Source organism: Macrobrachium nipponense, chromosome 1 (assembly GCF_015104395.2).
Source record: "Macrobrachium nipponense isolate FS-2020 chromosome 1, ASM1510439v2, whole genome shotgun sequence".
Taxonomy (NCBI): domain Eukaryota; kingdom Metazoa; phylum Arthropoda; class Malacostraca; order Decapoda; family Palaemonidae; genus Macrobrachium; species Macrobrachium nipponense.
In genome coordinates, this window is record NC_087200.1 from 201606897 (window position 1) to 201622332 (window position 15436).

At 33.4% G+C, this 15436-nt stretch overlaps 1 protein-coding gene across 4 annotated transcripts in view; it reads right to left on the minus strand.

Moving 5' to 3' along the window:
• LOC135220026 (uncharacterized) overlaps window positions 1–15436 on the minus strand; it is a 425700-nt gene that overhangs the window by 365459 nt on the left and 44805 nt on the right. The gene's annotated exons all lie outside the window — the stretch shown is intronic.

Sequence of the window (15436 nt, forward strand, 5' to 3'; positions counted from 1 at the left end):
TGTGTTCGTATGAAACTATGTCATTTGTATGTATGTTCATATGTTCGAACTACTGTCTGTTCCTTCATAACTTGTAACAGAGATGGTAGACAGGCAGAAGAGAGTTAGCCTAATATTGGTGGCCAGCGTACCAGAAGAACTCTACAACGTCCTACGAAGAAAAACCAGAATAATAAATCATGTATCATAAGAAGTCAACGACGACGGAAGCAGCAGACTCTTCAAGCAACCTAGTATCATCGTTAGTGAGTGACTTCAGAAAACAAAAATAAGAACTCTTCAACGAACGACGAAAGCAACAGATTCTTCAACCAACTTAGTATCATCGTTTAGTGAATAACTTCAAGAAACAAAACCGACGTGTCCTTTTCCTACGGCAACGGAAACTTCGTCTCTCATTAGAATCATTCAAGAAAACATCGTTAGTGAGCGTTTCCGGCACTGCAAGAAACAAAACCGCACGTCTGCAGCATCGGATTTTCAAGGGCTCGAATGCATCAGAAACAATAACGCGCACGGAGGAAACACTGAAGCCAAAAAACCGGGTCATCCGCTAAATAGAGAAGGAGGACCAAGGCCGTGTGTCGTTATCGGAACACCGTGACTCCCACAAAAGCAAGCTAAGTACAATTTTTTATTCATTTGGAGTAACTTTGAGTGTTTCCTTTGCAGGTCGAATTTCGTTATTCCTGTGGCTGAAGTTACGAGACATTCTTAATCTTACTTTTTTACAGAAATTATCTACATCATTGAGATTTCGCTACTGCGAGTTTTTTATCATTGAGTGTCTGTTTCCAGAAGTTCTACTGAAATATCATAATCATATACTATGTTAATTTTATCATTTTGGGTGATTAATTAATCCCTTACGTAACAATCATATTTTAAACGTGAATATGCGTTTACGCAGTGGACGTCTGTATTTATACAGATGCATGGATAGGGTCGTTAAGCACCGTAGTGATTGACACACACACAAAAAAACAAGTGGAACACCCGTACAAATCTATATAAATTAGAGGTAACACTATTTCGGGTCATGACAATAAATGCTCCTTTGCAAAGTCCGCTCGCAGTTTAGCCTGAGTTTTGAGTTATATAAAATATCGAACCTCAATGACTCAACTTAACTTTTAAAATATGGCTGGATTGCAAGGAATAACATGTGCTGTAAAAACTTTCATCAGGCTAAATGCGCTGACCAGGATCCCTCACTATTTCAAATTTTAGCAAAGAATGAAGTACAAACAGTTAATATTGAATGCAGTAGTGATAACTTGTCTTATTAGTAATCGCTCAGTTCCTAATAGTTCGTCATTCATTGCTTTATACGTAACCAGCAACATAATGCTAAAAACACACAATACGTTGCCGATGGTAATAAAGAGAAGGATCCTAATTATTACAAAAAGAAATAGAAACAGTAGCCCGTTCAGAATCAAACAAGCAAACTCGGTGACTGTGTCACCTAGTCAAGCGGTCAAGGTCAGTTAAATCTGCCGAGTTTTCAAAGCAAAGCAAATTCCACACAATAAGCGACTCTAGCAGAGTGGGGGAAAAGCGCTGTTGGTTGGTTCATACATACCGATATCTTTTTTGAATTAAAAAGGATTTTTCCTATGAAACACACGACCGTATAAAGTAATCAGAGCAGGTTTTCGTTTTTTTTAATACGTAAGTTATTATAAGTAGTGGTGGATAAAGCCCGACTGTACGCGCCGTAAAAATTAGAATATCTTGTTATTTCTTAGTAGACGTAATATTCTGTATTTACGGACTCACCGTCGTTGTTCGAATTCTTGCTAATGAGAAGTCCGGATAAGCGAGCGCTTACAGATACCTCTATAGTTATAAAAAACATTGATCTGTATCTAGTGTAATTGTAAGATTCATCTAGGGGTATACAAAATATTATCTTACATCCTGCAAAATAAGGCGTGTTTATCAAAGGAAAATCTATAACCTTGAAACATATTAAAATCCGTTTGAACAAAAATGAGACAGTTAATCAAATAATAACTTATATAAAAGAACAAATACATTTGTCTCATAAATCGTAACATTGTTCAAATGACCCAACAGAATTCTCCCACAACCGCAGTCGTAGTTTGCACGCAAAATCTCGAGAAGCATGCACCCTCGAATGTCTTAGTGCGTGTAAAAAGACTTTGCTGGGAAATGAAATTTTAATCCTTCCCGACACTCTGAAATATAACGGTTTCCGCGAACAAAGCCCTAAAAAGTATACATATTGTGGATACGGAAGTTATAAATATCGCATTTTTTATTGTTGCTAACTTTTAATCCCGCCCAATCAGTCGTGGATGAATCTCTCTGTTAATCTATCTAAAGTAATATCCGTAAAGTCATTCAAGCAGAGGTGATTCAGCAGAAATTTTTTTTATCTTTTACTAGGGAGTGATCTCAGGGAAAAAAACGGATGTAATTTAACACAAAATACGGTCTAAGGACAAACATAAAGCTATATACGTACCTTCGTATAGACTCTCACTGCAATTTCAAAATAGAGATAAATGACGAAGTTGAAATATGTTAGTAATAGGAGCCATTAGGAAATCAAATAGCCCATATAATTTTTCCCTCAAAGTCATGCCATAAAAGATCGGACTTGGCGTATCTGCGTAGATTTCTGTCGCTTAAACAAGGAAACGACTCCCGATAGTTTCCAGTGCCATGTACCGACGACATCTTATCTCTGTTAGGTTAGAATAAATTTTTTTTTTTCACCAACTTGGACATACTTAAAAGCTTTTACCAGATACCATTACCTAAGTGATTGTACCTCATACACCGTTTTCAGCACACTCAGGGACATTATCAATTTTACGTATGCCTCCGGCTTACGTTGCGCCCCAATTACAATACAGTGTTTGGAGACTATTAGGGGATAACCTACATGCCTATATGGATGATCTTGTAATCTTTCTAATACCTTAGAAGTACATTCACATAAAGTAGAGCTAGTGCTACAGAGACAAAGACAAATAACTCAGAGTAAAATATCTAAATGTGAGTTTTATAAAACCGAACATGTTTATCTAGGTTTTATGTGTCTGGTCAAGGTCTTAAAAGTAGTCCATGGTAAGGTGTCGGCTATTCATAACTTTCCGGTACTTATTAACGTAAAAGGGGATACAGCACTTTTGCGCTGTAGTGGGTATTACAATCGTATGTAAAGAAAATATGTAACTCTCAATCATGACAGCTCCTTTAAACAGATCTTACGAAGAAGAGCGTAGATTGATTATGGTCTAAAAGCATCAACAGGCGTTCGATATCTTAAAAGCGGAATAATGCAGCTCACCTAACTTAAAAAATCCCTGATTTAAATAAGGAATTTTTTTTTTTTTTTTTTTTTTTTTTTTTTTTTTTTATTGCAACAGACGCCTCAGAGCAAGGGTAAGAGGGTATTACTTCAGTAATATGATAAAGAGTTCTTCCCTATAGCTTTTTATTCATGTAAACTAAAGCCCTCTGTAAGTAAATATAACAGTAATAGGCAGGAAGGGCTAGGTATCTTTAACTCACTAGTATATTTTAAGTTCATAATCTATGGCTATCCTGATAAAATCCTTACTGACCATGAGTCATTTACCGAGTTTTTTCAAAGGCTTTAATCACAGTCCAAAAGGAACTCGGTGACAAATGATCATTCAGGTCTTTGGAGCCAAGATAAGATATCTACCTGGGAAAGCAAATATCATAGCTGACGCATTATCCCGCAATCCGCACCATACAGCAAAGAACCATTAATTAGACTAAAAGATATAGAAGCATCCGTGCCTATTGTTAAAACCGTATCTAAACAAGAAAATTCCTTAACCCAAGAGATCGCGAGCATTGAATATCTGGGTTGGAGCGCAGAACTGTTACAAACTGAACAAAGCAAGAGTCAACAGACATAACCAAAACAATAAACACTTTGAACGGAAACCGAGTCAGCAGCAATAAGCAAACAATAAACACTTCGGACGGAAACAGGGTCAGCGACTAAGCAAAAACAATAAACACTTCGAGCAGAAACCCTAAAGCAAAAGTATATTTAAAGTATGTGTATCAGAATAATTGGAATCAAATGTAATATTATATGTATGGTCTGTGACGAGGAAAACCCGAAGAACACAGCAGATGACTAACGACCAGGTAGTAGTAATAATCTCTTTTCATACCAATCGTCATAAACTGGTTGCATTCCGTCATCCCAGGGTTCCCTACTATGTCACAGAAGACAAATCACTGTTTTACTGGCCTACAATGCTTACAGATATAAAAAGCATAACTGATTGTAACACGTGTCATGAAAACAAGGGACACACTAAGACACCTGTCAGTTAAGGGCCTATCCTGTGCCAAATCAATCCTTGAAAGAATATACGTAGAATTATTAACAGAATTACGAGTCTGACAGAGGGAATAAACACTTCTTAGTGTTAATAGTTCCTTGACACGTTATATAGAATGAATAGCACTAAAAACAAACACCGCAATTGAGTGCGTTAGGAATATTTATGAGTGCTAAATCAGTAATTATGGAATTCAACACATAATATCTGTGACTCGGGTGGTGTAAATCAAATAATAATCTCCTTAACACGTTGTGTGAATTCCTTTCCATTAAGAAAAACCAATAATATATTTTATCACCCAGAGTCAATCGGTTTGGTAGAATACCGGATAATTAAATAGGAAGTGTCAATGTCTTAACGAGGTTTACAACTCGTGATATTGGATCCGAACTGGATTATAGCGGTTCTCGCGGTTTTATACCTTTATCATTTATATCTTGTATCTATAGAATTGATGCCGCAAGTAGCCTTATACGGTACGCCACTAGAACACTTTTCCACATATTCAAGCCAACCATTAATTTATCAAATATATATAAAAAAATATAATAAATAAATATAAAAAATAAAATAAAATATGGATACAAGTGGAGTCAATATAATACACTCCGTAAGAAGTCGGAAGGGTTACAAATTATAAGGAAGGAATCACGATAAAATCAATAAGCAAAACGTAACCATTAAATATCCAAATATATATGCGTAAAGATTTGAACTCTAACTTAACGCTTTCGTAATGACAAATAAGCTAAAAGTTCAAACACATATCCAAAAAACCTACTGACATATTGTCTGTCCCGGTGATTTATATTCGTAGTCAATGAAAAAAAAAATAATAATAATACTAATAATAAATAAATAAAATAAAATAAAAGAGATTTTAAAGTCAGGAAGTCTAGAAGTGAAAATCTTATCTATGGAATAATCCTATATGAATCTTATACAGGGCTAATAATATATATAGAATTTGTATGGAAACCTTTTTCATATAGTTTGAATAAGGAATATTTAATTTAACATAATTCAATTATGCAGATTTCCAACATGAAACTAATATATTGTTCAATTTTTGGTACTGTTTTTTTTTTCAGACATTCTTTTCGTGTGGGTCGAGTATTAAAAAGATAATATATTTATCCTAAAGTCGTATTTATTACAGCAAGTAACGTAACTCTTAGCTGGCTGAGAGCAATCTCCTGCCAAGTGACGACGTCATCATTGCCGTATCAGTATTTGTTCCTTTTAACCTCAATAATCTGCTTACACAGGCTTCATCTCGCGCTTGCAAAAGCAGATTGACTGGAGAAAGGAATGCCTAGCCCGAAACTCTCATGGGCAAGGCAGACATGTCTATCCGTATGCGCAATGCAACTTTAGCTAAGGAGTTGCAATCATTTTAAAATTAATAACAAAATAAGCAAATAGAATTTCTATAACAACAAAATGAATTAATTTTTTTCTGAACCTCATAGACATTTAGAAGTATCAAGATATGTATAAGAAATATTTACTTGCAACATTAGCCTATTACAATTCAAGTAAAACATTCATGGGAAAATGTCACATTTTCTTGAAAAACCCAAAGTTTATTTAGAAATTAGTTACATAGTGGGTTTTTTTTTTCGTTGCATCTCCTACCTATTAATACAGTTTTTAAAAATTAACCTCAGAGGATGCGCGCGAGAAAATTGAATATGAAACTTTTGTTAGGGCACATAGAATCATGATTAATATTCTCTTTGACTCTTATGCTGCCTGGCAATCTTACAAATAGCTCCGTTTTCCACTTCTTTGTCTAGTAACTTACTACCAGTAATATCGAATTTTCTTTGGGATTTGTATTGATATCTGTTTATTGTTATAATATGGATATTTGTTTTTACAGTCATCATAGACCTGGATAGGTTCATCATTGTTAATGCCATGGATAAAAAAGTTTGTACAGCGGACTCTTTTGAATTCCACAAATATCAGCGAATTCATGTGGGTTAAGTCTGGTCTAAATGGCTCTCTCCCCTCCCCTGTATTTGGATGTCGTCTGAATTTACTTTGCCCTTGTGACAAGTATAATTTCACTTGCAGGCTGATTAATGGAACCTGGTTACAGTATCCTGCAGTACGAGAGTTTCACATCGCAAACTTCAAAAATCGTTCGTCGCAGCGGACGACTACAGTCAAGTAACAACCGCCTACAATGTGAAAGGAATTTCATGGACTTCTTCGACCGACACCGTATCTCGTCGTTAATCTCGTTTTAATGCGGAACGCTCCAGCGGCTGTCGGAATTCGACTACAAAAGGGACATACTTCCAACAATTACGACCCGAAGGATATTCAACTCTACTTTGCTGGCGAAGGACTCGTGCTGGGGATGTTTTTTTTATTCATCGCGAACGTAATCGTGTAGCTTAGGATGCAGAGAATAAGTATGAGCGCAAAAATAGAACGTTGGACCCGCCCAGGCAAATTTTCCCCTTGTTTTAACCCTGTGAAATACGGCCGTTTCATTGGGCTATAGGTGGTTGTCTGGAACTGTGTAATGGACGAAAAGTTGTTCGAACGCTAGTTAAAAGTGAAGTAGTATAACCTCGGTCATGTATCCTATATATATAAAGTATCATGTATCCTATATATGAATGATCATAAAATACCAGAATCGAAATATATTTTTTTTGCGTGTACGCACTAGGAATCTATATATAAATGATCATAAATAACAGAATCGAAATATATTTTTTTGCGTGTACGCACTAGGAATTTATATATAAATGATCATAAATAACAGAATCGAAATATATCTTTGCGTGTACGCAATAGGAATCTATTTAAAGTGCACATATATTAATCATAATTATATGAATCCATATACATATGTATAAACAAATCAGGTAGCCTATAATCAATCAGTTACCTTTTATCTTAACAATATCCGCAGATATATATAGTTAGCATAAAAATCAACGAATCAATCAGCATAAACATTAATAATTTTACCAATTCATATATGAAATTTTTTATCAGTTAAAAATATTATTTTTATCATGTTAATCTTCATTCTATGAAATTATCAGAGTACATTAGTATTTTCTGTAGCATATGTATCTTAATGAGATGAAGTGAAAACTGTATCATTATATATCCTGTGATCACTATTATTTACCATATCATTGTTTTATATTTTAATTACTTGAATCAATTCATGTACACAATGAATTTTTATTTACTTATATATATATATATATTCATAGTGTCTGTATCACACTCCTATAAGTCAAATGCAAGTCAAGTTTGAGTAATATTCAGTGGTTGGTTTTGGTAGCTGACCGAGCTAATGTAAGTGTTTACATAATAAAAATATGGAATGTTAGTCCATATATATAAAAGATTGCTTGCAGGAATGTGATCAGACAGAGACGCTAAAGATGACGTATACATAAGTATGTAGGCTAAGTTGACATGTCGTCATCTGTGGTCATTCATTTGTTTTGAAACAGTCCAAGCTCCCTGCTTGAGACAACTACCCCCCTACCCCGACCTATGATTCAAACGGCCTACGTGATCGTGTAGCGTGTCTCATTTGATTAATGTGTGTTCGTATGAAACTATGTCATTTGTATGTATGTTCATATGTTCGAACTACTGTCTGTTCCTTCATAACTTGTAACAGAGATGGTAGACAGGCAGAAGAGAGCCTAATATATATATATATAGTATATATATATATATATATATATATATATATATATATATGTATATATATATATATATATATATATATATATATATATATAGAGGACAGCGAGAAGACCGGAGATAATTTCTTCTTTTTATTTACACATACGTTTCGGGAATCCTTTCCCATCTTGAGGGCTATAAATAGAATTAATTTTTACAATATTAAAAAGTATGCTAAAATAACCTAATAATTATAAGAAATATAGTTTGCCATTAAGCTAAAAGAAAAAAAAACTACAGTGGCTTTAAGCTAAAATTAAATTAAAACACTGAATAACTTAGTAAAATAACAGATCCAAAAGCAAAAAAAAAAAAATTGAAAAAAAAAATGTAAACAAAGACAGCATTCTGCCAGACTTACTATTAATAGGTTTGGTTGTTAACTGGTGGAAAATAGCATAATCAAAAGGCGATGTTAGAGTAAAAAACAAGAGGAAGAGAAAGAGAGAGAATTTGAGTAATAGGCAGTTAGGCAATATGTAACGGTGTGGAGGTAGTTTGGTTGTTTAAGGTAGGAGACAGTTTCGTGATGTAAAGAGATTCTAAAAGAAGGAGCGTAAGACAATCAGCAGTTTGACAGAGTATTTTGAAATTATTATACATAAAGTCAGTTTTACATGAATTTGAATGGGTCCTTATGGGCGAAAATTCTTTTGATTTTAAAATGCAGCCAGTGCGATAACTGACACCTCAATGGGAATCGATGCGGATTTTCAGTAAGCGTCGGGCAGATCCGACGTAATTTCCAAAATTACATTTTGGATAAGTATACCCTTACAAAACAAAAGAACGCATCAACTCCGGAAGGGTGTCTTTGAATTTAAAAAGTCTGCTGCCTATTGATTTTTTAAAGGGTTGTTGAACACAAATTTGAAATGGACATAGGAGTACACAAAGTGCTTAGCGCTCTTGTCAGTTCACGTCTAAAGGCTGCTTTTTTTTACAAATGGCAATGAAAAATACATTAATTTAATTTTAGCTTAAAGTCACTTTGTAGTTTTTCTTTTTCTTTTAGTTTAATGACAAACTATATTTCTTATAATTATTAGGTAATTTTAGCATACTTTTTAATATTGTAAAAATTAATTCTATTTATAGCCCTCAAGATGGGAAAGGATTCCTGAAACGTAGGTGACAATAAAAAAAAAAGAAATGATCTCCGGTTTTCTCGCTGTCCTCTTCATTTTTAAACTTGAGCTCACCAGGAGCGAAAATCTTACAAGTTTTATATATATATATATATATATATATATATATATATATATATATATACATATCATATACATATAGTTATAAACATTCCTGGACTAATTTTCCTCATCGAGATACCATCCGGTTATAACAATAAGTTTAATAAGTTCCTACTTGACATTTCACATCAAAGTGTGACCTCAGCATCAACCTAACCTTTCATTGAACATCATATACATACATACATATATATATATATATATATATATATATATATATATATATATATATATATATATATATATATATACATATATATACGTATATATATATATATATAAATAAAGATAAATGCCACGAAGGAAAAATAAACGAAGGAGTCTGCGAGAATCTTTCGGCTAAAAAGCCCTTTACTGAAGCATCTACTGACCAAAAATACGAGAAAACGAACCAATACAAGGAAGTTCGTATAACTGACAGATAGGGATTATAAAAAGATTAGTGCCTAGAATCCGACACCTGGAAGATAAGAAACCTTCCCAAACAAGCATAAACAAAAGGGTGCAATTAAAGGTTTAAGACAATCATCTCAGACATCTCCAGACAATTAAAGGATTAAAGGTGACAGCTATACGGAACCTGGTAGACAAAACCATATTCACAAAAATGACAGACATACATTACAATAATTTTTTTTTTTTTTTTTTTTTTTTTTTAAGTAACTCTAAGGCAACTGATTTTTATTTAAGTCAGTAATTATATATTTGCGGTCATTCTTAAACATGTTACAGATACAAGGGTCTAAATGAAAAGGCCACGACTAACATTGAAATTACAATGAAAAGTAAGTTGTATTAAAGCAGATTCTAAAAGATTTCGTGATAAGACATCTCTTGACCGTGCAATTACTGAACTGTCAATCCAATTAATTCGGTGGTTGTTTTCACTTAAATGAATAAATAATGCATTTGATTTTTGCCCAGTTTTTACAGAGTATTTATGCTGGCTTAGCCTTACTTCTAAGCCCTTGCTCGACTGTCCGAGGTAGAATGAAGGACAATCCATACATGGAATTTTATATATTATGTTGTTGCTTTCTCTGGGGCCATTTTTTATTAACATTCTTTTTAGTGTGTTTTTATTATAGGAAGAAACAAGGTTGACATTAAAAGCTTTTAACAATGGTTTAATGGTTTCAAATCCGTTAAAATAAGGCAAACTGAGAATGTTCTTAGAATTTTCTTTCTGTGTGTTGTTTTCAGTATAAAACTTTTTGTGGGCTTTATTATAACAAATGTCTAATATATGTGAAGGATAGCATAAATCTTTCCCTATTTTTCTTATGTATTCAATTTCTTGATCCAAATATTGTGGACTGACAATTCGCAATGCTCGTAAAAACATAGAGGAAAAAATTGATATTTTTATATTAAGATGGTGGCCTGAGAAGAAATGAACATAAGTTTAAGTTGTTAGTCGGTTTCCTATAAATACTGAATTTACATTGAAAGTGGTTCTCTATGTATCAAAACGTCTAAGAAAGGGAGGCAATTGTCTTTTTCTAATTCTAGAGTAAACTTAATCGATGGTACCTGGTTATTTAATTTAGAGAGTAAATCATTTACATCAATACCGACAGGAAGAACAGCTAAACAATCATCAACGTAACGATACCACTTTACAGGAATATGAATGATATTAGGTAAGTAGCGTTTTTCGAAGAATTCCATATACAGGTTTGGAGAGCAATGGTGATGAAAGGATTTCCCATTGCCATGCCAAAATTTGTTGATAAAATTCACCATTGAATATAAACTTACAATCACAAATGCACAAACTCGTGAGGGTTGAAATAATGTGACTTATAGGTAGAGGTAATTCATGCTGAGTTAGGAAACCGACTAACAACTTAACTTTGTTCATTTCTTCTCAGGCCACCATCTTAATATAAAAAATATCAATTTTTTCCTCTATGTTTTTACGAGCATTGCGAATTGTCAGTCCACAATATTTGGATCAAGAAATTGAATACATAAGAAAAATAGGGAAAGATTTATGCTATCCTTCACATATATTAGACATTTGTTATAATAAAGCCCACAAAAAGTTTTATACTGAAAACAACACACAGAAAGAAAATTCTAAGAACATTCTCAGTTTGCCTTATTTTAACGGATTTGAAACCATTAAACATTGTTAAAAGCTTTTAATGTCAACCTTGTTTCTTCCTATAATAACACACTAAAAAGAATGTTAATAAAAAAAATGGCCCCAGAGAAAGCAACAACATAATATATAAAATTCCATGTATGGATTGTCCTTCATTCTACCTCGGACAGTCGAGCAAGGGCTTAGAAGTAAGGCTAAGCCAGCATAATACTCTGTAAAAACTGGGCAAAAATCTAATGCATTATTTATTCATTTAAGTGAAAAAACAACCGAATTAATGGGATTGACCAGTTCAGTAATTGCACTGTCAAGAGATGTCTTATCACGAAATCTTTTAGAATCTGCTTTAATACAACTTACTTTTCATTGTAATTTCAATGTTAGTCGTGGCCTTTTTCATTTAGGACCTTGTATCTGTAAAACATGTTTAAGAATGACCTCAAAGATATAATTACTGACTTAAATAAAAATCAGTTGCCTTAGAGTTATTAAAAAAAAAAAAAAAAAAAACATTTATTGTAATGTATGTCTGTCATTTTTTGTGAATATGGTTTTGTCTACCAGGTTCCGTATAGCTGTCACCTTTAATCCTTTAATTGTCTGGAGATTGTATCTGAGATGATTGTCTTAAACCTTTAATTGCACCCTTTGTTTATGCTTGTTTGGGAAGGTTTCTTATCTTCCAGGTGTCGTCGGATTCTAGGCACTAATCTTTTTATAATCCCTATCTGTCAGTTATACGAACCTTCTTGTATTGTCTTTTCTCGTATTTTTGTCAGTAGCTGCTTCAGTAAAGGGCTTTTTAGCCGAAAGATCTCGCAGACTCCTTCGTTTATTTTTCCTTCGTGGCATTTATCTTTATTTATGGATTTATCACGTTCCTAACTTTCGTGATTCTGTTATACATATATATATATATATATATATATATATATATATATATATGTTTGTGTGTGTGCGTGTATTATTTATATTATTTAGGAACTACTGTATTATATGTTTTATTATATATATTATAGCATTCTATATTTATTATATTTATATATACAGAAACATTAAGCCACAATTGTCATTCAGTATCGTCTAACATCCAGTTCGCTCTACCTCGGAAATAATGCATACAATTAATTACAATTGACAAGTGATAGTCCCATAGTGGATTTGAACCGCGTATAGCAGCTACCTCAGACTTTCAGTAATGATTTCTCTCCTCTCTCTCTCTCTCTCTCTCTCTCTCTCTCTCTCTCTCTCTCTCTATATATATATATATATATATATATATATATATATATGATATATATATATATATATATATATATATATATATATATATATGTATGTGTATATATATATATATATATGTGTGTGTGTCTACATATACATATATGGTATACATTTATATACACAACATTAAGCCACAAATGTCGTTCTATATCCAATTTGCTCAACTGCACAAATATCACCGGAGGTGAATTATGATTGACAAATGATTCGATGCCTATATAGAAGACTCGAACGCCTGATGGTATGCATCGATGACTTGTAGTCAACGTCGCTAGCCATTCGGTCGTCAAGAGGGATTTAAAATAGTTGGTACCGACCTTGACGTAAATCTCGAGTGCAGGTATTTGTACTAAGTGTCGGCACCAGCCTACCCCACCATGAGAAGTCGTTGCTACTTGTTGTTGAGCGTTCGAGTCTTCCAGGTACTGAATCATTCATCCAGTTTGACTCCTATTCGACGATGTTTACAAAGTAGAGCGAATTAGGTATGAAACATTTGTTGCCGTTTCTTCTTAAATTAACCTGAGCAATAATTGCGAAGGAAATAAACTATAGAATCTGGGAGAGAACTCACACATTGAAGAGGCGTCGGTAATCCCGTAGTCGACCAGAGCCCCGGGCAGGGCGTTGTCAGCTGCAAATTTCAAATGTTGTCGAGCCCAAGATTCCGATGGAACAAAGAGAAGAAGAAGAAGAATTGCAGAGACGGCCATTTGCGTGAGTTGCGCCCAAAGATCGCGGATCTTCCACCCCTCAGGGCAGGTCCTATCACCCTCCATTTTCATTCCTTTTTTCCAAGAAAAAGAGATAGAATATTAGTACAGAGATAACTTATCTTTTGTAAACTGAAGTTTTAAGTTTTACGAAAGATATTTTTTTCTTTTTGTTACTTAGTTAGCTTTTGCAAACTGAAATTTTAGATTTATGTATTATTTCCCCCTTTCGTTATCGCTATGTATAACCTCAAGAGCTCTTGATGCCCTTTTTTTTCAGAAAAAGACTTAGAAATTAATTATTTTCCCCGACCTTGAAATTGATTATTAAGACTTATAAAGCGACTGTAAACTTGACGACGCAAGCAAGAACAGTAAGAAAAAACAAACACTGCATATAGTACTACTCATCTTATGTTGTACCTTATAATTTACTTTCAATTTTATTTGTTTGTTTATCAGTTTGTTAATTTATTCTTTCATTTACAGCAATTGCTTTCTTCTTTCTGTATTTATTGTTACCTTCTGTTTATACTTCACTCAAATGATGACCATATTCTCTGGAAGCTTCATTGTCTGTAGGCGGTGGCCCTTTTGGTGGGCTTTTTCCGTTTGAATTGGGGTCATCTTCTGAACAATAATTATAATAATAAGGTTTATTTATTTTACGTAAGTTTCATTCAAAATTAGACTAAAATCACTCGGTTCAAAGACAGCATTGAAATAACAGCACGGAGGACATTTGAGACCACAGCTGAAGACGAGAAAGTTTGAAAAGAGAGAAGGAAATTTTAAACTTTTCTTCTCACTTTCTGTGAAACTATGAAGGACACATTGACAAATAAGGACTTGAGACAGACATTTCAAGTATCAGACCTCCAGCTTACTCGGGGTGCGTGCTAGAATCTACGGTCAAATATCACGTTGTGTCACCAACGAAAATGAAAATAAATACGCCATATTTTAAAAGAAATAGAATCTACGGTCAAATAACACGTTGTTTCACCAACGAAAATGAAAATAAATACGCCATATTTTAAAAGAAATAATTGTTCTGTACTGTTGAACATGCGCAGTGTTTATTTTTTAAATTTTTATTCCAATAAATAAATCCTATATACCGTCCTATATACCCTAAATTCCTTTAAATTCCTTCATCTTGAATATAACGTAAAACACCTTTTTCAGACCTTATCCCCCCCCCCCCCCCACCCCCACCCACCCCCACCCCCCGCTCCTCAACAATAAGAACAGAAAAGTAGTGTGTAGGCTTACTCCCCTAGTAAGCAAAAAGAAAAAGAGATAAAACACCAAAACTTCATTTATGAAGGAATTATGTTAATTCACGAGCAAAAAGGTTTTGAATGTCGTCAAACACCTGATATGTGACCGTGTTTCATTTGTATTTACTTGTAGTCAGTATATTCCACCATAACACAGTTAAAGATGGTATAAAGATATCCTTAATCACAAGCTGTCATATTTTCATTTCATTGTTATAATTAGCTTATTATTTATATATGAGCTTTCCAAGCAAAATGTTTATATAACAGTGAGGTATGTCTTTTATATATATAATATATAAGTGTGTGCATAAAGACATGTATTTTATATCGTATAATAATTAATATACATATCTATATATAAATACATCTAATACAAGGAGCCCATAAAACGCCAAAACCCAAAATATAGAGAGAAAATACTATCATTCAGAGACTTGCTGTCTCTCTTCTTTCAGGTAGATGAATGAGAAAGTTGCAGAAAAGGTTGGATTTATACCAAGAGATCCATCCACAGTTAAGCTCCTTTTATTAGATGGAAATTCGGGGGTGCAACAGAACATATTTACCTGTCATATATATATATATATATATATATATATATATATATATATATAATTATATATATATATTGAATGGGACTAATCTCTTTACAAAATCACAATTTCATTCGTGGGGAAACTCGTACATATGT